This window comes from Geospiza fortis, unplaced genomic scaffold (assembly GCF_000277835.1).
Source record: "Geospiza fortis unplaced genomic scaffold, GeoFor_1.0 scaffold106, whole genome shotgun sequence".
NCBI classification, from domain to species: Eukaryota; Metazoa; Chordata; class Aves; order Passeriformes; family Thraupidae; genus Geospiza; species Geospiza fortis.
In genome coordinates, this window is record NW_005054377.1 from 618,372 (window position 1) to 622,726 (window position 4,355).

The 4,355-nt window shown below is 43.2% G+C and overlaps 1 long non-coding RNA gene across 1 annotated transcript in view; it reads left to right on the top strand.

The window, feature by feature from the left end:
• The first annotated feature begins 560 nt into the window (after positions 1 to 560).
• LOC115948330 overlaps positions 561 to 4,355 on the top strand; it is a 27,504-nt gene continuing 23,709 nt past the window's right edge. The window contains exon 1 of the long non-coding RNA XR_004082160.1: positions 561 to 622. This is a non-coding gene — a long non-coding RNA (uncharacterized LOC115948330). The remainder of the gene's footprint in view (positions 623 to 4,355) is intronic.

Genomic DNA, 4,355 nt, shown 5'->3' on the forward strand with positions numbered 1-4,355 from the left:
CCAGGAAAGGGAGGGAAAAAGAGTATTTTTTTCATTACAGCAATAGTTTTAAGACCAAATGAATCTTTCATGCACTGCTGTCTGCTCTGGCTGAGAAAACCTCAAGAGACAATGTTAAAGAATAAGGCTGTGAATTAGGAAGAAATCTGGAAGGAAATTAGAAGGCAGAGGACAGTGAGGTAGAGAATGTGGCCCAGAAATAAGAATCTGACACTGAGTTCCGTTATCAGTTCTCCCAGCCCCTTGCCTCTCACTTTTCTTCCTTCAATCTCCAGATCTTGTATAGAATAAGAATAACTACAGAATAACAATGTAAATATTGTCTGGGAACAATGAAAAAAACCCCAAGCTTGAAAAACAGTTCAAACCTGGGTGAAACTTAATTATCGGAACGTTTTTTTGAGACTAGGAAGTCATATTCAGATAGATGATCATGTATTCATTGCATTAACTGTATCAGAAACAAGGCTTTTTATTTTACTGTGACAGATAGCCTCAGGAACTCTTTTCTCTGTTAACACAGATATCTCAGAGATGTCTTGTTGCTCATCATTAATTAAGATGATGAAGTCAACTCCCCACTGCAGAAGACCACCATTAATCAACATTGTAAGTGAATGAGGTAGGAAAAAGTTACTGATTTCTTTTTCTTCCACTAAAAGTGAATTTTTAAAAGCAGCAAAGGTTCATTCAAACTCTGAGACACTAAATATTTGTGAAGAATAAGACTTGCAGTAAGTTTGAGAGAGCTTTAGAACAGAAAAAGCAGGTTGGAGGAAGGGTGGGAATTGGACAAATGCACATGTGCCAATGATGCCTTTCTGGAGGAACTGTAATCCTCAGCATGAGAGAAATTTGTTCATCAGCAGTTTCTCTTCCCCTTTGCTTAGTTTAGAAAATGAGTCTACAATGTTTTGTTGATGTCCAGAAATCAGACAATGAAATCATAAGCACATGGTCCATGAAAAGAGTTGCTGACATGCAAGTACAGATGAATGGGCTGCAGCTCCATACTTGGACCTGCCTTACAAAGTGCTCCAGTGGGACTGACTGAGATATTTTGACTGTGACCTGATGTTCTACTTCTGTATTAAGGCCTGGTCCTAAGGCTTGGCTGGTTCTACTGCTAAATTACTAGAAGGGTCCCAGCAGGGTTTAGGCCAGCTATTACTCACCCAGACAGTTCCTAGGACACAGTTCAAGACTTGCCAAAGGCTGAGATGCTCTCCCAGTCAGCCTCTCTAGGTCCACAGCTGCTTTCAGACTGTTCAACATCTGGGATGGGACACAGTGTGCCAATTTCTTGGCACACACAGGAGCAGCACAGAGATCACATCTACAAGGCTTTTAGAACCCACCTTCCTTGGGTCCTCAGATCAAAAAGGTGAGGTCACACCTAGACCCCAGCTTTTCTCTGGGATAGTTTCTACCCCTCACACAACTCCCATGCTACTTCTTTGGCTGGAAGTTGGCTCTCAGACCTGCACTTCCCTCATGTCACTGACTGTAGTTATGAGGTGAGAGGAATTTTTTTAAATTCATAAGGATGCAGATCTCCCTGTCACCTAGTGTAAATGGAGGTACTTCCAGAAAGAAGATGCTGAAACTTGGTGCTCAGCTTCATCCTTGGAAGCAGGTGTTTGTCTTCTCTTGGATGACAGGGACATTTTATGAAGGAAAACCACCCAGAACACACAGCGACAGCAGACATTTTTTACTGTTTCCAAAAAGTGGGTTTGGGGAGAGTGAAGCTCACTGCATCTCCTGGTGACTAGTCTGTAGAAGATATGGTGTTTCCTATGTTTGGTGCACCCCAGGAGGACTCGAAATACCTGAAGTGTTCATGGCCAGGTTGGATGAGGCCTGAGCAACCTTATCTGTGCTTGACCCTGCAAGGGTGGAACCAGATGGTCTTTAAAGTTCCTTCCAACCCAAGCCTTTCTATGTTTCTATACAAACAATTAATTGTAAATGAGCTCGTTCTAGGATGGAGGGCTGGACTACATATTCAATGAATGGTAGTTCAAGCCTATTTTTTCAGTGAAGGCTTGAATGTCTGCCAGTTCATACCATTTGAGAATTTGGCCTGCTCCCCCTTACTTTGTACATTAGCTTTACTTAACTGGTAGATTTTCCATGCTTAATAATTATAAATACATAAGCAAGAGTGTTTGTTTATGCTTTAACCAGGGAAGGAAGCATTTCAAAGAAAAAATATTTTAAGAGGGGCCTAACTTCACTTCCCACGTAAAGTCAGTTTGGTGTCAACTGGTGGAGCACACAGGAGCTGAGTATTCAAGAGCAGTCAGGCAGCATCTGCAGCTTGTGCATGGGTGGGAGATGAAGCCAGGTCTCTCCATATTGTACCTACACACTTTTCCTCATGCCACATCTGACTCTGACTGACCAGAAGTGAATCAAGGTAGGAATGAGCCATAGAGAAAATGTTGAGACCCAGAAATAAGTCAGTCCCATCCCGAGCCAATGTCTATGTGTGGGCTGTGTGTTGCATATGTATTTTCTGTGGCAGACTTGGATTCCTTTGAGCTTGGCACATTCTGGTTAAGATGAACTCAGCATCCAAATGTTGACACAAAAGCTGACTACACCATAGACCATGGCCCCCTGCCACCTCTGGCTGGCCCGGAGCCGGGCTGGCATTGCCTTTGGTTGCTCAAATTAAGGCAGCTATAGGAGAGGGAAGGGCAAAGAGTGCCTGAGGTGGGTTCACCTGGCATCCCAGCTGGAGGAAATAGCCCGCGTTCTTCTGCAGAATGAGGAGAGAGGGATGAGTAGAGGGAAATAGAATAAATAAATCAGGCCAATGGTGTCATTAAAAAGAGGATGTATCACGTTTACCGTGAGAGCATGTGACTCAGACATCCAGACATGAACATTCCTGCAAAGCCCAGAATGCACACATGGAGCTGAATTTTTTGGCTTCCCAGAATGGTTTATTTTTATGATTCTGTGATTCATTAGAAAAAGCAAAGTCCCTAGACATGCTGCATCATGGCCCAGTAAACACCAGTTACTGATGGGGACACACAGGGACAAAGGAGCAAGTGAGGGATGGATGGAGGGGAGACCAAAGGAACAAGATGTTCAGCTTCTTGCTTCCCCTTTACTCTTCTAGTGGTTTGTAAACATGTTTCTCTCTCTTACCTTTTTTTTATTATTTTTTTCAAGATTGGAGTGGAGGGGTTAACAGAGGTCATGTTAGTTTAAAAAATTATGGTTAACCTTACAAGCTGGGTTGCCTTAGGTCACGGCAATACAATTCCCCTCCCTTCTCCTGTGCAGCGGTGGTTCACAGGCATTCCTCCAACGTGGGGAAGGACAGGGCCTGCCAAGGCTATGAGCAATGCAGAACAGACTTACCTGTTTTTATGCACTGCTTAACTAATTATTTTAAAAAGAAACAGCCAAGTTGGAACAACTACCTTTTTCTTCGAGGAGGAACATTTTCCCCCTTTCCTTTTTCCCCACATCCCCCTTCTTCCCTCTTCCCTCCCCTTGTTTTTTTTTTTTCCCTCTGTTGCTTGACTTGGCATTTGAAACAGGTTCTGGATATCTGACACCTCTTGAAAGTGTAGTTTGGCAAACAGGAATCGAGCTGGGCTCCAAAAGGGCCCTGCACAGGGCTCGCTGTGAAAACACCTGGGTGTCTCTTATGCCTCTAAGAACCAGTCCTGCTTCTGTAGAAATAACAGCCGCCCTCTCCCTTCCCCCAGCTCCTGCCCTCCCTTCCAAAAATTAAAAAAGAAATTGAAATGCTGGCACCGTTTTTGTAAAAAAACAGGTGGTTGGAAGGCTCTGTGGAAGAGGTTGAAGGACGTCTCCACACCAAGGCACAAAGATCCTGTGCAGAGAGGGTTTTGATTGCAGCACATACATCTGCAATTCGTTTTCCCAAGCTCAGGACAAATTAAGAATCTTCCAGCAATTAGGGGAGAAAAGCTTCAAAGTGCAATCAGCAGTTCTTAAAAGAATTTGTGCTGGGCTTTGAGGGAGGCTAATCCTGCTGCCCTCACCGGGCTCCTCTCTGCAGTGTGCATTTTCCAAGGCCAAAATTTTGGCCTGCTTTTCAGTCACACCATATAAAATAACAAACACGCAGTCTAAGGAAAACAATTTTTAAGACACAGTGGAACCCACTTTAATGAAGAAAACTGTTAAATGCATAAAACCCCCATGTGCCAATGGATAAATGTGCTGGAAGTGTGAACTGTTAAACCAACAAAATTGTTAACACATCATACTGCTGGGCAAAAAAATAAAATAAAAAAAGTATAAAAAGGGAGTGAAACGGTTTTCTAACATGCAACCCATTTTGCCTTTATTGTTCACATTCC